At 40.8% G+C, this 26,180-nt stretch overlaps 1 protein-coding gene across 1 annotated transcript in view; it reads left to right on the forward strand.

Annotated features, from left to right (window-relative positions):
- Nucleotides 1-26,180, forward strand: part of TMEFF1 (transmembrane protein with EGF like and two follistatin like domains 1) — a 127,763-nt gene that overhangs the window by 46,456 nt on the left and 55,127 nt on the right. The gene's annotated exons all lie outside the window — the stretch shown is intronic.

Raw genomic sequence — 26,180 nt, forward strand, 5'->3', positions numbered from 1 at the left:
TGAAAAGACATTACTCTCTCTGAGTCTTTTTATTTACAGGTAAACATAAGCATTCCTGATGAATTTCACTGGTGTTTTATAGGCACTTAGTTGTTTTAATTTAACCCTTCCATTTGCATTTTCAGAGGAACAGAACACTAAAACCAAGCCAAAATATCAGCGTTTTGTGTATTTGTGAAAGAAAAGAAATTGTTATTCGAAGGCAGTTCTTTCAGGTGATTCAGTTAAATGTGAATGGAAATGAAAAGCTACAGTTTAAAAGCATTTTGTGAATTATACTTTTTGAAAAAGGAAAGAGCCTGTGCCTTCGACAAGGCAGTTTGTAGGGAGACAGATTTTCCATGGCTTCAGTTATTGTGCTCCAGGAGCAACAAAGAGGCAGCCGGTGTCCTCTTTGTCAGTTCAGGGGCTTCCAGTCTCTCTGTGTGTGGCAAAACACTGTCAGCAGCACTCACGAATATTTCATAAGCCAAGAAAGATCAGCTGAGGTTCAAGTGAAAGGAATTTCTTCTTTTCAAAATCATTGACATCAGGCACAATCTATATATGTACAATGGAGTGATTTATCATTAGCAAAACCAGTAAATTTTTTAAACTCTTATTTGGGAGTCTGACTGCTTTACGCAGATCTGTATGTTTCTGAGAAAATGTTATCTTTGCCTATAAGCTTCTTGCTTTATATGCATAGAGTGAGGAATTCTGCCCTCTTTTCACCACAGCTTTGCATGCGTCTTTGTCCTCGAGAGTCAAGAGAAGAGGGAATTTCCCCTTAGTCTGGACTCCCTTTGCTCTTTCTGGAACCTTACAGGTTCCCCTAGTCTTGTTCCACTGTTATCACTGAAATACTATGCTTAGAAACCTGCTTTATTGTTTAATGGTGGATTCAGTTCCCTTTGTATAGATTTAAACACAAGGAATCCCCTATTTTCTCTCTTCTCACACCCAACACAACTGATTTTGCATAATTAAGCAAAGGAAAAATGCTGTTTTAGAGAAATTTTGATATCACAGTTGCAAGGAAGGCAACTTAAGTCTTGCCCTTCAAGTGGTGAGCTTTTTATCTTACTTCATCTTTTATTTATGGCATTTTGGCTGGCCTACTTCTACTCCCATTGGAAATCCCCCAGAACACGCTTTATAACGCTCTGCTGATGGAAGAATTGGCAAGCTCTCTCTCTCCATTAAATGTAGACAACAGCGTATTCTCAATCAGAATTTAAGTTTCTCTTGTAACAAGCGATTAGAAGAACATTTTGAAAGTTTTTGCCACAGCTCCTTAATCACAGGGTTAGGTAGTACCGACGCTGCCTGTGCTCTCCTCTGTGTTTTTAGAGGAAGCAGGACAGCAAACTGTGAGGCATCTACTCGTTTAATCCTCGTTAGTTCCCTGCCTCATGACTCCGTTCATGCAAATGGCAATTCATGCCAGCTGCCTGGCTTTCACGTTTGAACCCAGTACCACCATCTCACTGTCAGCCCGTTCTTCAGCTGGGTCCTCTTCACTCGTCCTCTTTTACCACGGTCTTCCCCCAGGCGTCTCTCCTTGCCCTCTCTCCTTCATGGGAAACACAGGGATGCCTTCACCCCCACCACTTCTTTGTCTCATCCCCAAAAGTGCTTTGTCTTTCAGTCTGTAACTTTTATACGGGTTTGCGAAGTGTCTTACTGTATGTTGAAAGAGAGCTTGAGGGTGAAGCATTCTCCAGCGACCTGGCTTCCATGCAAGCCTGCAAACAGCAGTGTTGAATAATTATTGATGACGATGGTGGCAGCAATGACTGACTATTTCTGTCTGTAGTTAGGGTGTAGGATTGGCTAATAGTCCCTCATCTTTAAAGCTGAAAGAAAACTGAATTGATTACAGAGGGGCCAGGGTATCTCATGGCTTTATTCCTAGTGATGCTGGTCAAGCAAAGCTAAATACTGATAATGCCATAGTAATTTTTAGTTATCTAAAATACTTCTGCTTTGCTGAGATTGAACAATACTTAAACAAAATAGTTAGATCCTCATGTCTTTGGAAAAAGGCATGGTAATTGTAAACCCCATTTTTAACACCTGAACACCTTGGCGTTAGCTTGAAGCTACCTTATTTGAACTTGGCAATTACTCTGACAAAGCGCCGACTATTAGCACAGGGTCTGACTCCAATGCTAGGATTAGGTTTTAATTCTGAGCCAGGAACTTCGGAAGAACATCATCGTTTCCTGTTAAATCTTTAGAGCTTTAGAGAAGCATCTCATTCTTCAGCCAAGTATCTTTGTTATTACTAGTTTTGAGCAAATGCTGACATTTACACTGATTTGTACGCAGCTTTCTGATTTCAGGAGCATACATTGCAGACACAGCACCTTGTAGTAGCGGGGTAGATTTCACAGGAAGACTGTAGCCAGTCTATAACCAGAATATAACCATATATTCAGTGGGGAGAAAATGCGACATGAAATGGTATTATTTTACTAGAGAACAGGTTTCAGCATTAATTACTTTGGGTTTAATACATTTGCAATGGAAGACTGCTTTACATCAGACACAGTGAATATTGAATTATTTAGATGGGGTCAAACTATAAAGCGTTGTGATCATTTGTAGTTCTTACTTGTAAATGAGTAGACTTCTTAAGCTTTTCAAGTAGTGTGCAATCGACTTCAGACTTTTGATAATGATGACCTGTGCTTCTTTAAACTCCTGGGCTTTTGAAAAGGCTTAGTTATTTTTTTTCCCCCTGAATGTTACCTATGTCGTAAGAGATCTTCTCAGATGAAATATGTTCTTGCTTTTTTTCACTTTTTCCTTAGTTTCTGCCTCACTGTCTTTTCTCAGCTGTACTCTGGTAGGCATGGAAATGAGCGCAGATGCTTCCCCAGAGGTGGGATACTGGTTTTTCTCCTTCAGAGGATGAGGGGGAGGGAAGGGGGAAGGGGAAAAGAGAGACATACTTTTCTTTTCACCCCTGCCTGTGAAGGCTTGCTTTTGTTTCCACATTTGGCCAGGCAAAAGAAAAAATTGGAGTTCAAGGCCAAACATCTTAGAGACTTTAAAATGGTGCTATTGATCTGTACTTTACTTGACTTAATACATGCGGCAGGCAGGGCACTCATCCTGCCTGAGATGGACCGGTGCACTTTTAGGCTCTTTTTCTCAGACCTGAGCATCCAAGATACTCTCAGTGGTATCCAGCCACATATTTTCATAAAGAAAATTCAGTCCAGTACCCATCCCAAACTATTAAATATGGAAACAATTGTTAACCGGGATGTCAAATGTATTCCTACTGTAAGTGGATACAGCTTCCAAATTTGTCTCCGTTCTTACTCTTTTAGTCAAGTTTACTTCTAGAATAGTATCTTCAAACATGCTCATCATTCTGTTTTTACTTCAAGTCAATGGGAGTAAATGGGCCAATGCAGAGGTCTTGAAAATTCCCCTGCAACCCAAAGACAGATTAATATCGAAGTTCTGCCCAAACAGAAAAAATGCAAACAATGATATTTATTGTTGGGCACTTAAAATGTTCCCCAGCACTTCCCAATAGAAAGTGTGATAAATGATTTACTGTCCAAGGAATGCAGGTATCTACAGTGGGATCTTTTTAACACCATGGTTCCAGAATACAGTTAACAGTTACTTCATTTGGATGACAACAGTTTGATTGCGAACTTTACATTTGGTTTATTTGGCTTTTTTTCACTTGTTTCTCATATCTTGGGACTTCCTAACACCACAGAAAAGTGACTTCTCAAACAATCTGATTAATATAAAGAAAATAACCCTGGTAAATGTTTCAATTTAAAAAAAGAAACAAAGAAAGGAAACTTAAGAACGAAAGAAAAATATAAGAGGACACTCCAAGAAATCAAGCCAGATGGAGCTTTTCTCCAACAGTTTGCTCAATCAAAAAGACAAGGCATTATTTATTTCAGTACTTTCCATTGAATCCCATTGTTTCCGTGCTGATTTTACAGCATAGGTCCTGTCTTTTGTTTTGGCGTTGCTACGGGATATCCAGGCAACGCTTCTGCAGGAGTCTGGTCTTTCAGAAAGGACTCTGCCCCTGGGCTGGGGGTGGCTGGGGGCGGCTGGGGGGCACTTTGGGGCCCAAGGGTTGTGAACAGTGTTGAGCTGTGTCATGTTCGCTGCAAGTCATCTGTCTGAGGTGGGGACCATCTTCCTCTTCTGTGAGAGTATTTGCCTTAAGGTGACTAGGTAGTCATGTCCCAGGCTTTCCTGGACATCCCTTTTGGTTTTTCTGCCCTGGTCCCATCTGCTTCAGCCTTAGTGTGTTGTGCATCCTTTTTCTCTCCCCCCAGATTGCTTTAACAGGCTTCAACACTTGCTTCTTTGGGGCCCAGTGAACTACCAACCTGTTGCTCTCTTTGCTTTCTGCCTGTGCCGTGTCACAGGGTGCTCAGCATCCTACGGTGCAGGTAGCGGTATGTCTTCCAGTGGCAGCAGGGAAAGTTAACCACTGCCATGCTCACAGAGGGAAGGCTCCTATTGAAACAGGACATGAAAACATAAAGAATGCATTTTTTTTTTAACAAAATAAACTGTCATGGCACTTTATTTTAATATCTCTCACAGTATTCTACAGTTATGGTTGAGGAGACATTATTTATTTTATTCCTTTTGTCTTCAGGCACTTATGACTCTTCAGAAAATTTACCTCTGAGCTAAAAGTTGTTTATAGCAAGGATCTCTTATGGCTTCATTTAGGGTACCTTTTTATACCAAGAAAATATCACAGAACCACCTGTCCTACTGTATAATATTCTTTGACCCTTCTGTCTTACAATTTTAAATCATACCACAGTAACAATGGTAACTTAAATTGAAAAATGGTGCTGGGAAAGTATCTTCATTGCTTGTGGGAAGTGGTTTAGTTTCAATCATTTGTAACGTAATACTGATGACATTTTTTGATGGATCTTTTTATATGGAAGCTTTTCTGTGTAGTGCCTCAAATGCTGAACTTCAGTACAAGCACTTGTAATCTTAAGGACTCTAAACTTCAGACTTCTTGTCTGAACTTCAGGAAAACATGATCTGGATCACATTTGCCACTTACTGTTACCTTTCAGCTTTGCGTATAATAGCTGCCTGGTTCTCCTTCAATCCTTCCCATCAGTTGTATTCCATATGAAGTCCTTAGGTAGCATATTCAGCTTAGAATGCAATATGTGGCCCACATGTGTCACAGATGGCATGGAGATATGTCCCTGACACTGAAGGTGGTGAACACTGAGGGAACTTGTAAAGCTAGAAGAAAGTCCAGCTGAATTCCTTCTTCCCCATGGGAGGGGAGGCAAGCCTTATTTACTATCGCCTGTATCATTACAGTGCTGGAAGAATACTTTGATCATACTGTCTTTATCTGTGGCTAAAGGGAAGACTTCACTTTATCATTCTTGTCAACCAGACCTCATTTTAGAGAGGTGAAATATAGAGGAAACTTGACTTGCATATATGAATGCACAGATGTTTCCTCAAATACCCCTTCATCTACTTCTAAAGACTGTCCCCTCTTGGAATGGACTAAGGTAAAACTTTACTATTATTCTAAAAGCTATTTAGATACTTGCATCATGAGACTGTTTATTTTTCCTTCTCATGCAAAAGTTGAGGAGGAGCACATCTCAGTTTTCTTGTGAAATATAACAACAGAGGTTGAGAAATGCTTTCCAAAGCTCAGAGCACCTGCGGGTCTGACTCAGGTAAGCCGTAGCTGCTGTGAAGCAGGAGAATCCATGGCTGCAGCTTCAGCTGTCTGAGAATTTGTCTCTCCCTCTTCCCCTTTGAGTCTTTTTCCATTTTTGTTGCCTCTCTACAGAAGAGGCATGATGACTGCTCTGTGACAGCTTTAGGAGGTCATGCTGACGTGCCACAGTCAGCACAGCAAGGGAAAATTTGTCTGCCTGCCTTTTGTAATGCCCTGTCAATGTAAGACAGCATTCTAGAAGAAGACTGCAAGGGTCTGCCCTGTTGCTATTGCATGTAGTGAGGATCTCAGCCTGAGTTGGAGAAACCAGTGGAGGTGCACAACCAGGGAGGGTTGTGTCAGAGCTGGTAGGGAAGGTGCAGGAAGATAAGGGAGTATAACATCTGCCTGGCATGAGCGTTGATCCGATGTGTCTGTCTGAAATGGTCGATAGGTTAAGCAAAACGCTTGAAGATCCAAGCTGCTGGACTGGGGATTTACACAGTAAAAGAAGCAGTGTGGTGGTAGCTTGAATGTTGTGCTTCTCCAGGACCAAATTAACTACCCAAGTTCCTCTTGGGAGGCAGGCAAAATGCTGCCAACGTTACGCCAGGTGGAGATCACAAAGCAACATGGATTATATCATAGAAATGACTCCTTTCCCTCTTTAATTTCCATGCCAAGAAAATGCTTTTCTCAAGAGTTGTGCTGAGTGATGGGGATGGGCAAGGCTAGGAGCTAGGAGTACATTTAGTAGAACAAGAGTAGAAATAACAGTTTGGGGTTTTCTCTTTATCTCAGGAGGAAGCTAAACAGCGTTTTTAGAGAATGTGAGATTCTTAGTGGACAGAAACACAAATCACGTAGGATAATTTAGAAGATTGTGCCTTTAAATTTCTTGTGCGACACAACGCTCTAAGACTTTGCAGTAGTTTTCTGAAAAGTTTTTCCTCTTTCCCATTCAAGGAGACCGGATAATAATGTTATTATCTACATGGTGATTTTCACCCAAATGTCTGTAATTGCTTTACAGCTGTAAACATCAGGAGTCTCATTGTACAGCAGCTGCAGAAAAACATGCTGAAGTTTGTTACATATTTAGGAATATGTTTGAAAAGGAGAAAATCTGTGTTTGGACTCCATTTTTGCTGCAGAAGGACCAGATTTGGTATTTTTCATCTTCCTTTTGTTGTCTCTGAACTTTTTTCCATTCTGCTATGTCCTTTTTGTGATAATGGACCCGATGGCACACATTATTAAAAAGGCAGGGTACACTCTAGATTATATGGTGGCATAATAATGTTCTCTGGTTTATTCTTTGTTCTCTTCCTAATAATTCATAACATTCAATTTGTTTTGTTTTTTTAATCACTGTTAAGAACGGACCTGACATTTTTGTGAAACCGTCTATTATAATGCCAGCATTTTGTTCTTAAATGGTAATAATCTCAGGACCTATTGCTAATATATATGTCCAAAAAGTTGGATTTTCCTCTGTATGGCTTGTTTTGCATTTATCTGCACTGAGTTTCATCAGCCGTTTTATAACCCAGTCACTCAGTCTCATAAGGTTTCTGCCATCTTTTTTAGCACCCTGAGTAACTGTTTTTAGCACCCTGAGTAACCTGATGCTATTAGAAAAGTCTTTTCACTGTACTGTTCATACGCTTTTCTGATCATTTATGAAAAGACCGATGAACAGGGCTGAACACAGACCCCTCTTGGACTCCACTGGGGACATCCCTCTGATCTGAAAAGTGACTCTCTGTGCCCTAATATTTGTTTAGGGTTAGCTAACTCTTTCTGCATGTGATCAGTCCTTTGGTGCATTACCTTATTTGGAGTTTTCGATAAAGGCTTTTATCGAATGCACGCGTACGCATCTGAGCATCTCCCTCATCCACCTGCGTCTTTATTCCTTCAAAGGACTCCAGCAGGTTTCTGAGGCATGGATCCCTTTTGTAAAGTCACGCTGGCTCTTCCACAGCATATCATATTTATTGGGGGGGGGTGGGGGTGGGGGTCTGCTATAGTTTTGTTCTTCTGATTGCTTTTCTGCTGATTGGCCTTTTCTTGCTGATATGGGAACACTTCACAGGAACCCCTCACAAATGGAGAAACAAAGTTTACCAGTCATTGGGTGCCAAGCTTTTCTGTAGGAGGAATGAACCTCAGCCTTTCCCCATCCTCACAGTAAACACTGAGGCAAAGAAGCTGTTTAGTTCTTATTGTATTTTTATCTTTTCCAAAGTCTCTTTCTTGCTCTTTGGGTACGGACTGTTGGCCATTGTATTTGTGGACAGTGCCTTCCACATGACTCTGGTCTTTTCATGCTGCTGCACTGGTAGCTATATTAATTAATGTTTAAAAAAATCTTATTGCTGTAACTTGTGGTTTCCCCATTGCTTCTGTCACATACACTGTTCTGGGTCATGTACAACCTACAGGAGGGATCCTTGCCCAACAGATTTTGGATCTAAAATAATCTGAAATATAGCAACCAGGTATAAAACCAGTATTCATTTCCATTTTCTCTTTCCATGACTTGCAGGAGGCGCAGGGGATTTTTGGAGGGTTAAGTCATCTGACTTTTCATCCAGAGTACAGGGCAGAAGCACTCGTGACAGCTTCTGTAGCCGTGAACCCCTGGTTATCCAGACTGCAGGGCTGGTGAGAGAGTACTGAGAGACTGTTTAGTGTCCTATGCTCACATTTCCTTCTTAAGCAGTTGAGACGTGTCAGGGGCTCTCACTCAAATGCAGAAGCTGGAAAGTTTATATTAAGTGCAAATCCTACTCACATATCAGAGAAATGCAGTGTTTCATTTTTATCATAGAAAGTATTGATAGCTGTGGAGTAGAAAGTGATTGCAAAAAGATGCTAACACAATTAATAAAGTAGTTCTTGATAGCTGTGGAGTAGAAAGTGATTGCAAAAAGATGCTAACACTATTAATAAAGTAGTTCAAACATAAATAATACAGTAAAAAAGTTGTAATACTGAGTGAGCATTATTCAAAGAATCTTCTTCAAATGCCATTAAAAAAAACAGAGCACAAGACCTTTAAGATCCTTCAAGAGAAATTTGAAATGTCAGGCACAGGAAGCGTAAATGCCATAATGATGAGGAAGGGGTGTAAGAAGTGCAACATCCAGGCATTCTGAAAGAGAGAAAATAGTCGCATGATGACTGAAACAATGTTTTTGTGTCTGAGTTTTGTACCGTATTGTATGGCGCTCTGCTTTCAGAGACCATTAAAGAGTTAGATCTCAACTGAAGATACTGGGAAGAGGAAGGAAAATGTTACATTTATTTTTAATAACTTATTTAAAGAATTTTTTGAACCATATGTAATAGGTGAGGAAAAGGGCTCAAGAGGCAGAATCAGAGAATGTCATCACCTTGGTGCTCAGATAAAGTAACTTGTGCTGGACCTAGGCAAGAAAAGCTGTTTTCGTTTCTATAATACACACAAATCTTATCAATGCCAACATAATTTTTACTCACTCATGTAGAAAATACAAGACACTCTATTTGCAGTCTGTTTCCAAAGACAGATCTACTGACCCAGCATTGCTTGTAAGGTTACATGAAGTAGCCTCGTGTTGCATAATTGCATTTTCGTATGATGGCTTTTTTTGCTTCAGATTTGCTACCATCTTTATCCTCTACCTTTGTTTACAATGAGAATTGCCCCCCAGTTGGTTTAAAACTGTAGGGTAGCTATTATAAGAATAGCCTACAACAGCCTACATGCTCCATTTTTATACATAGCTTTGTATTTCTTGCCTCTAAAAATGTTATAGTTACTTTTTACACATTCTGAATGTGCATGGCGCTTTTTGCGATACCCACCCATATCCAGTTTCTTCTCCAAAGGGTTGGCTGCCCGTGTGTTCCAACCTAAATATAAGTTCCATGTTGAAAGCTGACCCTATATTAGCATGAAAAGGAGATGACACGTCTAGGAAGAAAAGGATAATAGGTGAGCCAAGAAAAAAACAAAATTGTGATTGCTCACTGATAAAATGGAATAGAATTATCCGACCCACCCTGATATGTTTTAAATTGTTGATGAGTTCTACACGATGCTTCTCGAAGATGAACTTTTCAGACCATTTTGTTTATAGCTTGCATTTTAATGCTAGCGTTGAATTACTGATCTTTTCAGTCATCTTAATTATGCAAGACCATACCTTGGTTATCGATGAAAATGTGAATTTGTCGAAGGACTGTTTTCTGTATATATAGAATGGGGAAGATACACATAGCCTTACAATAAAGTTGGAAGAGGAGAGAGGGGGATGAGTGGGCTGTGAAGCTGATCCCACAGCCTTCCTGCTGCATTATTTTAAAGGCCCTTTCCACCCACTGAAGGATGCTGTCCAGCTGAGGAGCGCAGGACGACTGAGGTGAATATTCTACAGCAAGAAAGAAGAAATGAATAGGATAAGGAAAGAAAACACATTTCTTCGGGTCTCTCCAGGGCCTCACGCTTTCTGAGCTAGTTAGAAGTGGTGAAGTTCAGCCCAGTGTTCCCTTTCCCCTGTGTGCTGAAGGAGTGATCCCAGGGCACCTTCGGTTCACGCGCTCAGCCCAGGAGCTGCTTATTGTTCTCAGCACAAAACCGTGGCTCGGGCACATACAGTGAGACAACCTCGGAAATCTGCAGTGAGGTTTTACAGAAGCGCATCACTAAGTGTCAACACGATGGCATCCGACGCAAAGCGTTTGGTTTTCATGTTAATGTGTCCGTTAATGGCTGTTTCAAAAATCTGCATGAACTGGGAGGAAAGGCACATGAGTTCTAAATGCATGAAAAAGTGTAAAATTGCATGGCACCAGCCAAAGATGTTATAAAAGACTCGTGCTGTTCTAAACAGCGAGTGCTTCTAGCCCACACTTTTCGCCCAAACCTTCTAAAAGCACCCAGCTGGGAGCCCTTCTAATGAAAGTCCAAAGTCTAAATTTGAAATAAAGATGTTAAATTTATGTTTTGAAATCGATTTTAAAAAGATTACATGGCCACTAAGCAATGCTGAAAACTCTTATTATGTGGGGCAGCTAAGTGTATCTACTGAACTCCTCCCAAGAGTTTTTCTTTTTATTTATTGTTAATGCCTGCTGTCCTTTTTCTGACTCTTTCCACTGCTCTTCATTATCTATTCTTTTTTGTATTTTGATCTAACCGAATTACTATTTACCTTGCTTTTGAAATTTGTGTTCATCCGGTTTAAAGTCCCACAGACATCTCAGGTGTTACAGAGAACATATTAATAGTGGTTTTGAAGCCCTGCAGTGGCACAACAGCAGATCTATGTGTTTGATATCTTATTGTTTCAGACAGCCTCACATAAACAGAATGTTTTTCCACAGTCACCAAATCACCAAGCGAATAGCCCCAAATCAGTTTTTGTGGGAAACCTGTGCACGGTGCCAAAAATTTAGCAGGAGTAGAAAGTTGATAAAGGGACTGCATCATTACCCATCAGTATCAAGTGTGTTCTGTTTATAAAAGCCACGTTCTAAAAATAAGACTTGGCCAAATTTCCTTGGCATGTCTGTAGTAATCCTAAAAGGTCACTGTTGTGGAAATGTGACTTCTCTGTCCCTAAACAATCTGGTCTGTTTATAACAGTTTTTGTGATTTTTTCAGTATTCTAAAGGTATGTCAGCTACATCTTCAGATTGCAAAGAGCATTCTGGATAAAAAATACCCGTTGCAAACGTCTTTGTTCTGTGTGAAAGGGGCCCAGGTAGAATGCTGACTGGGTGCTTGGGATTTAAACACGTTTAAAGTGTCTCTGGTGCCATTTTGGATTGGAGAAGGGAGCCCCATCAGCCTGTTCATGGGGTCCTATGAGCCGGTCGGCTTTACAGAAAGACGTGCATTTAATGGACCCAGAGGCCCCAAACATTTTTCATAGAATGTTGTGCAGGCAGAAGCAGAGATTTGGAAAGAAAGAGGTGGCCCATGGGCGGTGCGAATTTCCTGTAGAAAGCCTGTGTCTTAGAACCGTCTGCAGGTCTTTTATCTGCTGTGAGAATCTGTGAAAGTTCTTTTTTTAAAAAAAATTTCATATTGACAAGTGCAACTGACATTCGAAGTAGCTACTGAGTCAATACATGGCTCTAGATGTATTGAGAAGCTTTATTCTTTCCCCTACCTAGTGTAGCAAAAATAGAAACAAAGTGATCATTTGAATAATGCATGGGGGATTATAATGATACATACAATTAAAATTTAGCATTAGTATATACACTTAACTAGAATCCTTTTCTTATGTAGTCATCTGCACTACTGGTTAAACGAGCTACTGGGGTGTACATTTTAGTGGCAGGACCTGCGATATTCACCTGTGTTCCAGGGCATAGTGTGTTTTCCCATCTATGGATGTATAATGTGATATATCATGACCACTTTTATACATTTCTATAATTCTTCTAGGCTGTAATGTGGAATTGTATAAAAGCAATATAGTCAATGTTCATGTAAGCATTAATAAAAAATTTCCAGTTATGTATTTATTGAGAATTTCATAACATTCTTGTATGAGGGGTAAACACCAAATATATGATTTCCTATCTGAATAGAATCCTCCTCCCATTTTTTTTTACATACATCTTAAAGAAGCTGTTAAACAGTTTACCTTAATGTTTAAAGATACACCAGCTATACCTGTTGATTAGAGAGCTAGTTAGGATAAAGGTGACAAAAACGTTATGTTCTTCTTGTTGAACTTTGCCTATTTCGAGTAACAAATAAGTAAGCCTAAGCAGACTTTGTTATAGGGAGTATCCCAAAGTAACTGGGAGTTTTTGCAAAGTACTACCCTGCTTTGGCATAGGCTGAGTGATAGCAGAGCATAATGCAATTTAGGAATTAATTCCTGATTCCCTTCCATATTTAAGACATTCCAGTGCTTATCAGTTGCAAGTACCAAGAAATAGTTGGAAAGCATATGGCATCCGTTGTACACCATGTCATGCATTTCAGTACCAGGAAGGTACTGAAGGGAGGAGGAGCCTGGGTATGAAAACCCTTTTTCCCCACCTATAGCAGATGGTCAGATTTCTAATTTAAAATTTTCTCGGAGTTTTGGCATACTGCCATCTGTCTCCACAGCTGCAACAATGCAATAACTCTGTCACCTCTCTCAGAAAATATTTCTTGAGAGTAAATTTAATGCCTAGCGAAGTGTTGAATTTACAGCTGCTGGGAGCAGAATATAATATGTAAGAGTTGGCCATGAGGCCCTGCTGATTTCCCTCACCTGGTTACAAGTAAGGTTGTGTTTTTATGAAACCATTGTGAAGAGCATTAGGGAGTTGCAGGGAAGACGTTTCCAGTTATTTGCTTTCACAGGCCCTTCAGTAATCCTGTGTATAAAGAATCGATCAGCAGTGTCAGTGGAGATCTTGCACAAAGAGCTTGACTGAGATTGTGGAAAACGTTCATAATCATTATAATTGCAAGACGACTGTTTTCTTAAGTTTTTTCTCTGTCTCAGCTCTGTCAGTGTCTATTAACATTGAAAATACTAGTGCAGGCATTGGTAATGTTAAATACCTTGCCAAGTGTTCAACCCACCTGTCTGCTTAGGTGTTCAATCGGAGATGGTGGCCCCCCTCTGCAGAGCTGCCAAAATAGTTTTCAGAAGTAGCACTGAACAGGTACTTGTAGCATGGGAAATACTTTACCAATTTTCTCTAGTGAAGGTCAGACTCTTCCATCTTCTTCCAGATAGAAGATGGGTATCAGACACTACTAACTTGAATTAGATTTGAAATTCAGTTCAGGGATGAAGGTCTTCCTATCCTGTGACCACAATCTGAATTGTCAAGTTTCATCTGTAGTCTCGGTTTGCAAGAGTGTGGAGGTTATACGTACCTGAAATTTACTTTCTTTCAGAAACTTGTATGTTTGGCTGGCTCTTCAACTTTTGTAAACTTAGAAATGAGGTTTATGACAAGTTCGCAGCTTCCAGATCTTGCAAGGCTTTCAAAACCTTTGTTACCCTCGTCACCTTCATATGGCAGGTGACTTGCTGGCATTTTTGGGAAATGTCAGTTGGATACTCTGGATCCAGCAGGTTTCTCCCTGTGTTCAGTCAGCCTTGAGCTACGCTCACAGTTGAGGCTTGCAGAAGTGTTTTCTTTTATGGTTTATCTGAGGAATGGATCAGTTCCTGGAAAAGTCAGATGACTGGAAAGTGAGAGGCAGGGGGGAGAGGCATCTCTGTTAGAAAACAGGTGCTGGGTGCACAGGGATGACCACTGAGGAAACTGCATGGGTGGGAGCTGCTTGAGAGTGGGAGAAATCGCAGAGCAGAGACCCTTTTCCTCACACTCTCCCAAAGACAGTGTCCTTTCTGAAAAGTAGTATTTACGTTTGATTCGAGCCCAACTTGTCTTCCTCTTATTTGTCTTCTTTACCCCTCTATCTCACCCTCCCTAGGGCAGAACACACCCCAAAAGCGTGTTCAGGTTCCTCCATGTTCCTATGCGTTGCTACTCAAGAGTGAACCCCATACAATGTTGTGTTTCTGAATAAACAACAGTTTTTCCCAGTGGGGCTATGAGACACATATCTGGGTTTTGCATGGTGCTGTCTGCATGAAGCTCTATCACAGCAGCACAGTTTGAATTCTGAGCAGCGATTATCAGCTATTTGAATACAGCAAATGAGTCCTACAAACTGCATTAATACATCAACATAGCTCTTTAGTTAGCATTAGTAGCCTCAGCGAGTTAGCATTCATTTTTCTCTCACTTTTTAAATTGACCGACATGTACGCTTAAAGTCTTTTGTGTCTGCTCTGGTTTTGATGACCATAATGATTGTCTAGGTGTAGTATTGAAGACCTTTCTATTAAAGGGAAGGTGACGAGACTGAGGAAAGATAACCTTGTAGCAGAACAATAGGACAGGGACAAGTTCTCTTGTGGCATTCTGCCTTGGCCTTGTGTTGTAGCCTTCAACAAATCATTTTATCTCTCTATACTTTTCTTCCTCATCCAGTGAAATGGACACGATAATATCTAATTTTTATCACAGTTTGTATGACTTGTCTGCTGTAAGTCACGGACTGGCTCTTATCCATGTCTTTCAGAAGGGGGATCTGATCTTCACTGCAGCCTCTAGGTATTACGATATTTCACATAGCTGTTAATGATAATGACTGGAAATGATGAGTAATGTTTAAAATCTAAGCTATTTAGAGGCCACATTTTAGATTTCTGCTATCAAATCATCTTGCAGGCATCAGCATTTTCCCCTTAGAGAGTGAATAATTAAGAGTAGATTAATACCCCCTCTGACAACTTTTTGTCAGATATTTTCTACCACTTTTAAGGGAAGGTTTCAAATATGAGGAATAAACAATGTCTTAAAATACTTCTCCACACTGTAATTCTACACGTTTGTCTCCAATAGACGGAAGGCCTAGTCAAATTAATTATTATTTGCATAAAAATCAGGTCCTCAGAAAATTGCTTGTGTCCTTGATCCTCCAAGCACTTAAAGGCATTCTTCATCTTACACATGATCAGCTCCATTTAGTTTATTTCGATTGCACAGATGCTCAAGGTTAAGTCCCTGCCCAAGCGTTTATAGGATTGTAGCCTCAGACTAGATATGCTAAATGGCAAAACATCTTTTCAAATAGAGTTGTTCCCCACTGAAAACCATGTTGTAGCAAATAGTATTTTTCTAGAAAGTTCACCAAAAGCCACCTCTTTTTCTCAGTTTTGTGGCTGAGAAATGAAGAGACTTTGCCATCCAGATACTTTTCTCCTTCTTCTGTCGTTTTAAGTCTAAAGGAAGAATGTTGGGATAATGGGAAGGTGGAAAGGGAGGAGAGTAGCATTGGAGCCAGTACTGAACACTGAAAATATTATTACTGAAAATATTGGGTTTGGAATTTATGTATATATATTTATTTCACATTTTAAAAAATATTTTTTATTTTTCCAGTAAAACATAAAATTTTTTGGCGATCATTTATAATCATCTGTGTAATGTGCATAGTATGTATGCTAACCCGAGTTGTGCTGCATGATCTACATCAGTACTGTATTTGTTTATCCCAAAAGGTCCATGAAAACATATTGGTTTCCTCCAGTGTTTTCCATTATTCTTGGGAGATTTCATATTAAAAAAAAAAATAATTAAATTTCTTTTAAAGCTTTCTAAATGGGCCACAACAAAATGGCTCCCAGAAGCACAATGCATCCCTAAGTGTATTAGTTGACAACCTGGGAGGCTGTTCCACAGCTGTGAACACGGTTGCCTGTGAAGGTCTGATGGATCAAGACTCAGCTGCTCTTCAAAATTCTCTCTGACACTGAAACCACAAGAAGAATAAGGGCAGGGAAGATGGTGAGGTTAATGTAGCCTTTATAGTTGGCTTTGATTTCCCCGTTTCCCTGCATGTCTTTAAAATAAAGTAAAACAAACTTAAGAAAAACCCTTAGCAACTTCCGTAACTTTCCGTAGAGGAAAGTGTAAATCCACGTACAGAGCCGGAGTCTCTCTTCACATTGGGATGTCCTGAATGCTGAAGTCAACCATATGTTGACATGACCTTGAGAGCAAAGAAAATGTATGGGCTTTGTGGTAAATGGTCACACTTTTGATGTGCTCAAGCTTCCACTGACTTCAGCTCTTGTTTCAACAATGCCAAGAAACCTCACAGTCAGGCCCTTTTACTACTTCCCTTACTATTGCTCACAGAGGCAAAGGCTCCTTTTTTCTGACAGCAGCACAGAGCTTTGAAGGCAGTGATTGGGGAGGGGAGATGACTGAAACAGTTATAGAAAGGCTACGTCTTCTTTGCATCAAAGCACTGTTTGCACCAGGGCCCGTTTCTCTTCTGCTGCAGAAGAAATTGAAGTGAGTAGAAGACAACAGAAGGAGATGGGCTTTTAGTTCCACAGGTAGTTAGATCCATTAGCCATCCATCCCCCCAGCTGTAAATAAATACTGTCATTCTGGAGGCTCAACAAGGCGTGACTCCTCTATTCCAGCTCTTAATGTGGCATGCTGGTCCCTAGGCTGAAGCAATGCCTTCAAGTTTTATGCCAGAAATGGGATCAGAATTTGGCCAATGTTATTTTGCAATTTAGAATCAATGTGAGTTACATGTGTTACCTACAGATCAAAGAAGAAATTCCCTATAATGTTTATGGAAGCTAATTAATTGCTTCAGTGTTGGTTTTCACCACCATTTTACTTTGCTTTGGCCTTCAGGTTCTTCAGGACTATAAACAAGAGCTCTGTCGTTTTGGAGTGTTTGAACAGCTTGTCATTCCTCTACAGGTTTAGGGAAATAGCTATCAGATTTACTTTATGAACAGGACTAAAGAGTTCACCTTGGTTTGTAATTGGCGTAGAAAGATTTCTTCAGGTAAAAGATTAATTAACCAAAGCTACAGCTTCCTGGGGAGCAGTATGCTTGCCCGCTTGGTTCTTAGATGGGCAATGGTGCTAGAAATCAAGTGAAACTCCCCAATTTGGGGGCCAGGGGAGAAGAGAGATATAACATACCTTGGCAAAGGCAAGTCACTTGGAAATGTTTTGGATGTTCGACCATCTGCAGACCGAGAGACAGAGCAAGTAGGCATTAAGGGAACAAGGACGTACTGACTGTAATTGCACAAGTTGCACAACTGTCAGGAATTAATGGTGTAGTTTATGCAAGTGAAGAATTGCATGGGAGTTCCACTAGTTGAAAAGGGCTGGCAAAGGTTAAGAGCACGATTTTTTAAGTGACCCTACGAGAATGCATCCATTTGTACGGGCATTAGCATTCAGCAGCACGAGTTATCCAGTATCCTAAAAAGTCCGTGTGTTTAGAAGTGTTTACATGATCCAAGTCTCAATTTCAAGTCTCAATATGCAAGGACCATAACAGTGCCGTGAGTGGGAAACAGTCAAAGACCGCTTACTTGCATGTGTTTGTGAAAAGCAACACATTGCATGCATTTGGGATTTTGTCACATGAGCCTTGTCCTGACGTACATTCCTTCAACTCCTCCAATTAGCATGACTTTGGACCCCTCTACTCCAAGCAGCCACTGAGTTTTCATGAACTCGTATGAAGCGTATTGTCCCAGGCCTCTGCTGCTGCCGGATTTGGCTGGAATTGCCCAGTGAGTGCAAAAGTTATTGGAAGAAACCTACAGAGACACATTTGGAGACTCGCTGCTCTTGCACAGCCTTGGTTTCCTTAGAAACTCAAGATGGATAATGCGTGTTGTAATTAATCTTGCTGCAAATGCACTATATGGGCATGTTTCTTTTCTAATATTTTATTTTAATTTTATGCAAAAATATGCAATGTCATACTAACTTCTTTATAACAGCCTTGCATAATCACATTCAATAATTTTTGTGTAGTAAGACAGATTCTTCTTTGCAAGCAAGTTTTGAAGTCAGCGTCGTGAATAGCTGCTGGCAGAAAAACACCTCAGACCTGTGTCCTGAAGGCCAGATTGCTGTACCGCCAAACCTTGACACAAAAGTGTTTATGGGAGAGAACCATTTCAAGTTCTCACTGCATCTTTCCCTGTCTCCAACCAATTGCACAGCTAGTTGATTTGTTCCAATTGCTGAAATATTCACCTACAGATTATACATAATTTCTGAAATATTGTCAAAGCTTTCAATATAACAAAAAAGTGCCTCGGCTTTCTCCACAAATACTTTTTTTTTTTTTTTTTTTCACGATGGAAACAGAAATGCAGCATGGGCTGAATCCAATATTTTGACAGAACTGTCATCCAAATGCTCATCACTGTGACACTTCCCTTACTTTTTTCACACCGAATAGAGTTAGTCTGAGGCATACTGGTAATGTGAATAATTGCAGTGTGGGAGACTCTCAGGTTCAAAGCCAATCTTGTTACCTTGCTGTGTGAGTGCTAGTTGTTAAAATTTGCTGTGGTTTCCTATTGTGCAAGAATACTAATTATTTTAGCAGCACGTATGCATTCTGTTTTTCTCTGCTTTAAAAGGAGATTATAGTGACTAGAAATGTAAAAGCATAATCATCCTAGGTAAATTGGACGGCACTTAAGCAATCAAATGTTAATGCAGTCTTGTAGAAGTAGTTTTAGGGAAATATTTCAAGCTTTATTCACTCGGATAGCATTCTCAAGAGCCAAAGTACAGCTTTTTTCTGCACAATTGAGTCTTAAATATTGCATCAAGACACAACAAAAGAGGTTTTACTAGTCCTATAATACTGCATAAGATTGTTTTGAAAACAGTAGATTTGCCATCAGCCACCCAAGGCATCTATTAATTGACCAAATTAGAAAAAAAAAGTCTGGGAGTATCTTAATTCCATTAGACAACAGTTGTCTATGTTTTTTTAGGGTAAATTCATTTTAATGATTTTGTTCCTTTTTTTTCATAAAACCTCTAGGCTGTTCCAATGAATTGTTTTATTCTAATTCAAGTGTGAAAGAAAATGATACCATATCATAGAACAGGCATTGAAATGAGTTTTAACTGTTTCAGTTATTTAAAACTTACATTTGTTTTAGATTGTCCTGTGGTACATATTTTAATTTTCCTCTTTTTGTTCTCTAATTGCTTTTTAAACAGCTTTTTCCCTCATTCTTATCTTTCCATTATCCACATTCTCCACCTTCTTAATTTCTTGTAAATTGTTTCTGCTAAAATGTCACCTAAAATCAGCGACAACAGCCATCTTCAAAGGGGATGTGTAGTGTCTGAATGGCATCCTGCTTATCACTGAATCTTTTCCCAGTAGAGTTTGTCTTATTTTCTGTTTTCTTTTCTGAAAAATACACTTTTTCCTATGAACAAGATATATGATCCATTCTGTCTTGCTTTGACTTGTCTGACACGAGCAAGTATTTATTTAGACAAGTAATTACTAACTTTGAGGGGGTTTTCTGCTCTCTTATTCCTCCCTCATAACCTCAGACAATTTCTGAGAAGAGGTTCTGAGAAGATTCAACAGACATAAACTCTACAATGCAAATTATCATGATTTTCGTAGTCCACAACTGCTGAAACAGATGGGGACAGCAAAAAGATAGGGATAACCTGATGTAGGGACTGTTTATTAGTTACCAAATAAATGGTGGTTTGGTATTTTCAGGTTTTTTAATGATATGTACATGTTTTGGAAGGTCATAGTTCTGAAGGCACCATGTTTCAGTAATACTTTGTGCTCTGACTGATGAAGCGAGAAACAACACATGCTCCTTTGATTTCAGTGCGAAAGCCAGGGATCCTCCTTGACCAAGAGACAGGTAGCAGCGGCCGCTCCCTCACTGTCTGCTCAGATGAACTATGTTTCGGTGGAACACTCTGTGAACACGACATGAAGAAAAAGCAGGAGTAAATACTAAGTGTTTTCTTCAGATGGCATTGGTGGCAGGTATCAAAGAAATTGATGCGAAGCCTGGGGGCTTCCTTTGCCCCAGAACTGTTTGTGTACAGGTACATGTCTGAGCGGTACGTGCTGGCTTGTTTTAAAATAAACCATCTTCACCATACAGGCCCAACGCGGGTGGAACAACACTTCACCTTCAGTATTTGGCTTGTGTTAGGTGAGTTTGGCTCCTAGTTCTGCTTTTTGCTACAGAAACAGAGCGCAGAAGTTATGGTAAGAGATGTCAGGTTAGCACTGGTGAATGTGGCACACTGAAGCTGGTAGAAGATAAAATACCCTTCTGTGTCCACCACACAAACAACCTTTGCTTCCCATCTCCTGCAAAGAACTGAGATGTGTGTGTGTCCCCGAGCCCGCGTCCCTGTTTCACATTTATACTGTGCAAACTAGAAGTCCAACGTATAGTTTCACCATCTTAAAAGAAGCCACAAAGTCTCCAGGAAAAAGACGGCTAGTCTTTGCTAATCTCACTGTTGGAGTAGCATAATACCAGTGAGGCGAATGCTCCTTCTCTGCCAGTGCTTCGTGATTGCTTCTTCAGTGGCTCTGCAAATGGAGCAGAAATTCCACACCCCCCCCCCCTTAAACTTCTTATTTCAGCTTGCAAAGCAGAAACGTGCTGTTTCTTGAATGACACTCTGTTGTTTTGAAGGGGGCAGAGAAAATATAGTGGATAAGCTGGAAAGAAAGATTGGTTAAGGAGACAAACTGGTGTAGTAGGAACCAGTGGGGAGTTGAAGACCTGCAATAAAATAAATAGAAACAAGTTCTGGTGAACATGGCTGTAACTTGCATTTATCCATGAGATTTGTACCCAGTGGCTGAAATGGGGAATAACTTATGATGCCTCATTTCAAACACATATGCCAGCACTTTGCCAGTGTCAGAACAAGTAGATCACAGACGAGGACTCCCAAAATTATGCCTCCTGTCCACAGCCTGTGGGTACAAGCTCTGTAAGAATTTGCATGACTTACTGCAGGAATGGCTGTACTGGCCACAATTTGAAAAAGCAATGGGATGGGGCCAAGCTTGTAGATTAAGACACCTAAATGTAAATGATTATGTGTCGATGTCTACATGTGAGCTAAGTGTTTGAGCCAATGTCAAAGCCACGGTAGGTGATGGCAATCTAAAGTGATTTAAGCTAGTACCATCTGGGATGCTCGTATGTCTGCATGGGACTGGTAGGATCTACAGGAGAGCTGTGCTGTTTCCTTCTGAGCTGGCAGCTGGAGGGGAGCAGAGGTATTGTGGGGGCACCCAAAATATCTTTTTTGCAGCAATTTTATTTACCTGTGATGTCACCCAAACTCACCTTCATGGTTCAAGTGGACAGGCTGTGCTTGGGAACACCTATGGCGTAAGATTTTTCTGAGTGTCGTCTTTGTTGTGGGGCAAAGGGTGTGACTGGCAGGTGAAGTTTTATTGAAGAGTTAGATTTAAGACATAGCGTATTACTGTACTTGTCACACGAGCAGCTCAGCTTTGTAATCTTTAAGGAAAAGGTTTTCTTTTTTGTTTTGTTTTGGTTTTTTTCCCCATTAAGTTCTCCAATCATTCCTAAATAATTTGCCAAAACCAGAACAATCACCAGCCAGAGAAGCCAATCCGGAGTCCTAAGACTGACTTCCAAAATCGAGTAGGATATAGGTTTTCTGCTCATCAGATTTTGACTCTTTTCCATGGTCCTGAGAGCTCATCCAGTCATAATGCCGCTATCTCCAGTATACTTTGTGGGCTCTAACGTACTCTCATGCAACGTAATTTCTCCTCTGAGCCCTTTCCCAAGCCAATGTTGACCCACTTCAACTGTTCTTACAATGTGGGGGGTTCTTTTAACCTGTAGAATAGCAGACCCTGTATGACCTTTCACGAATCTCTGTATGTGTGTGTTTCTGTATATGACCTCCATGAGAGGTGGTACATCCTAATTTAAAGCTTGGCTTCACAAAGAACAAACTGTCTGGAGGACAGCAGCAGTGCCGTGCTCCACACTGCTTTGCTTTTTCACCTCTAGTGAGAATGGTGCAAGCTGCTCCCCATCTTGTACCAAACCCACAGGTCAATATGAAAAGGGGGCAAGGGGTCCTGGCACCTCCTCTCGTTGGGGTCTTACCCATAGGAAACAGAAAGCAGGCAGGCAGGCAGGCGGAGAGGATTTTTCTCGGGCCCAGCTGAAATATTCAGGAGGGCAAAAGCTGGTAGGACTGCTATTAAAACCACCCACTTGCTTCCACATGGGAAAGGTATTTTTTTGTCTCCTTATATCCATTCATCATTGCTATGTATTATGGCCAAACCCTGGAGAAACATGAATTTTGAAAAAAACAAATTTCTTACAAAGTTACCAGATTTGCTCATCTTAGATTTTATTTTATTGTCAAGGTACCCAGATGGAAGCAACATGTTTGATGTACTTCAACCTACGAATTGGATTTCCTCTTCAGGTTCAGCATTTTGACACGTGTAATTTAGCTTATAATGAGAGGTTCACACCTCAGAGCAATGCATTTGGAGGTCACAGGCAAAAAGCCAATCTCCAGCTAATTGTATTGAGCTGTGCTTCAAATTCTCTGAAATGAGTCAAAATGGAGAAGGCTTTCCTCATTTTTATTGATGTATCAAATTATCACAAGGTGAATTCATTTCAAAAAAGGAAAAAAACCCTCAAAAGACCTTGATGTGGGTCTCTGCAGCCAAATTCTTTCTGCTCTGTGCCGGTCAGCCCTCACACCACCAGGAAGTGTATTGGCTGCACAGATACTAGTAAATCATTTTTAATACCTCATTTCAGGTCTTTGGAGATTAATATTATCATAAATTTGGAAGCCTGATTTAATTGCACTAATTATGTTTTCTCCTGGGAGCTGATGGATTACTTCTTACCATCTTCTCGCTGTACGTAATGAATCACACTGAGGCTTTCTCTTATTTATGCCGGCTAAAAGTCTAGGAAATGAGGTGCGATAGGCATTAAAGAAACATGTAAGAAATCACCCTAAACCATTTGCTGTATGTTCATACTCCTTTCATAGATCTGTTCTCACATATGATGGTAATGATTCTGTTCTTCTGGAAATAATTGCAGAAACTCCACTTTAATTCTCTCTCTATGGGGAATCCACTGAAGAGAGAGTGTATTTCAGACATGCGAGACACCTACAGTTCCTCTTCACATCGCTCTACTAACACCTATCCTCATCTATTTGTTTTTGAACTAACGCCGTAGACATGGAAGTCATAATGGCCACCACACTCCCTGGTACTTGTGATTCCATCAGAAGTAATCATGCGCATGTCGGAGGCTTGATTTCGCTGCTGCTGGAATTTGCCACTGAATGGAAGCAGGGATTAGGTGACATGCTGTCATAGAATAAAGTTCATCTGTCATCTTCAACTGCCAGTCACAGGGGTATCTTGTCTTTCGTATACTTTTGGAAAATCACGTTGGCTCCTGGTCTCTGAATGACCTTCCCTGCTCAGCATTCATCTCAGGCAAAAAAGCATTTATCATTTATGTGGAAAGAAAAACAGTCCACTCCTAAAATTAAGTAACTGTTAAACCGCTGTGCTTTCTGTCATCTTTATTCCTCCTGTGGATTTATTAAAAAAAATTAAGTTTTGGTTTCTTGGGGTGAGAGGGCCTCACAGGGGCTGATTCCCCACCTCCATCTTCACATCTCCTGTTACACTTTTGCTCTGAAATCTTTCCCTTTCTCACTGGCTTGTGCAGTCAGAGCAATAGCTAAGTTAGGAACAAGCACATCTCTGGTTCAGCCTGGATGCTGAACTGCTAGCTGGGGACTGTTTCTGACCCCCCCAGGTCCTTCTTCTCCCAGGCAGAAAAGTGAGGTCCCTTGCCTTCACCCGCCATGGTGAAGAGGCTCCTTCCTGGGCGGTCGTGTGCCTCTTCACACCAGGGGACACAGACGTCGGGGCAAAGTCTGTGCTACACTGCTTGGGCAGCTGGACATCGCATTGACCCTCAGGATTTCAAGCACGAGTTGCAGCTGCCACGGGGTTTCTTCTGCTGAGGGAGGTACCGGGTGGGATGCTGTGAAGCACCAAGTCCAGCGAGCTCAGCCAAGAGTTGAGGAGGGGGGCACCCACATCACTTTAGTTTCCTGAGCTGATGAAAACAGGATTCTGAAAGCTGTTCGCGCTGTAATTTGTCTGTCTGGTTACTCCCTTTTATAAATTGCATTTTCTCAAATGCGGTATCACCTAAAGGTGGATCCTTCTTTCAGATATGACAATCGTTTCCCCATAATTAATCTTGATAGTTTGCTCATCTTCGCGGAACAGATCTTCACGAGGAGAAAGGAAGGCACATTTCCTTCAGGAGCGAGTTATGAACACACTAAATTGAAAAGCTGTGATGTTCTGTCACATTAACTCGCTCCCTACAATGCAGCAGTCGTGCTTGATAAATGGCGACATTAAGAATAACATCAGAGGACACGCGCATGGAGTTGTGATGGCAACCAGGATACCTAACTACCCGGTCGGTGTTACATACATTGCCCTCCTCATTTGTGCCTTTGGGAATGATGGACGTATCGGGGGGGGTGGGGGATCAATATTTTTTCATTTTTCATCACAGTTGACAAAATATGTGGATATAACTGCACCTTCTGCTGAGCTATAATCCTGTAACTTTAGAGCTATGAAAAAATACCTAATTATGCTATATTGAATCTAGAAGTATATGACACGTAGCATAATTTATTACACAATTTATTATATCATTATATATGTTTATTTATATAAGCTTTGTGTGGGGGTGTGTAATGTTACATAAACCCACTGGAGCAGTTTTCTGGTGTGTCTGTCACTGCCACACCAAAGTGTTGACACTGCCGTGAGCAGGAGAGTGACTGCCTGTTTAAGACTGCGAGTGGTAGCAAGCATTATTTTCTTCTGCTTTTGACCTACCTTTCCCCGTTCCTGAATGGCTGGTGTTCAGTGCTTTCTTTAAGCCAGTTATCTGGGTAGGGCTTGCTTATTAAAAGGCACAGACATTATTTTAAATCACGCTGCCGTCAGTGAATGTCTTTAGTGGGTCATATTGCCATAGAGTCCTGCAGATTTCTTCTCCCATGTAACAAGTTGTAGGACAAGAAGGGAACGGCCTCAAGTTGCGACAGGGGAGGTTTAGGATGGATATTAAGAAAAATTTCTTCACTGAAAGGGTTGTCAAGCTTTGGAACAGGCTGCCCAGGGAAGTGGTGGAGTCACCATCCCTGGAGGTATTTAAAAGACGGGTAGACGTAGTGCTGAGGGACATGGTTTAGTGGTGGTTTTGTTACTGTTGGGTTAATGGTTGTTCTTGATGATCTTAAAGGTCCCTTCCAACCTACACGATTCTAGGATTCGATGATTCTATGATTCTACGACTAGAGCCAAAGTGCAGACAGCTTCAAATGATGTCGTTTGATATCAGTGCAGCCTTAAACAGTGGCAAGGGATTTTTCTAGAGCCCTTGGTGTTATTTTTCACCTTTTCATTGCAGTCACTTCCCACACAGCCTGACGAGGTCACATTTAGGCCCACATTGACCACTTCCATTATCCCACCGGTGCCTTCTTTTGCTCTCTCTCATATATATAGTTCAAAGCAACTACTTATTTCAAAAGGATGTATTTATTCTCCTTTAAAACTACCCTTGGATGTGATGCCCAAAAAAGCTTGAGGCCATTTAAGCAGCCTTTGTGGTGGATCTCGTGGCTATGCAGTTGACGCGTGCAACCCATTGGCTTCCCTCGAGCCAGCTGTACCTCTGCTGCCAGCTTTCTGAGGCGGGACCTGCGTTTGTGCTCCATGTATTTATGCAGCAGCTAAGACAGAGGGCTTTGGTTCATTACCCTGGCTCCTACAGTGCAAGCAGATTATTAGAGTTTAAACACACTTCAGTTTATTTTCAGTCTGAAGGATAAGAGCGTGAGCAGGACGGAGGCTGGAAAACCAGGCAGAGATATTCTGATGTTTTAGGTTTTTTTCTTCTTTGGGACCTTGGTGGCAAGTAAGGCAAAAAGAGGTGGTGGGTGA

The sequence above is a fragment of the Larus michahellis genome, chromosome 2 (genome assembly GCF_964199755.1).
Source record: "Larus michahellis chromosome 2, bLarMic1.1, whole genome shotgun sequence".
Classification (NCBI taxonomy): domain Eukaryota; kingdom Metazoa; phylum Chordata; class Aves; order Charadriiformes; family Laridae; genus Larus; species Larus michahellis.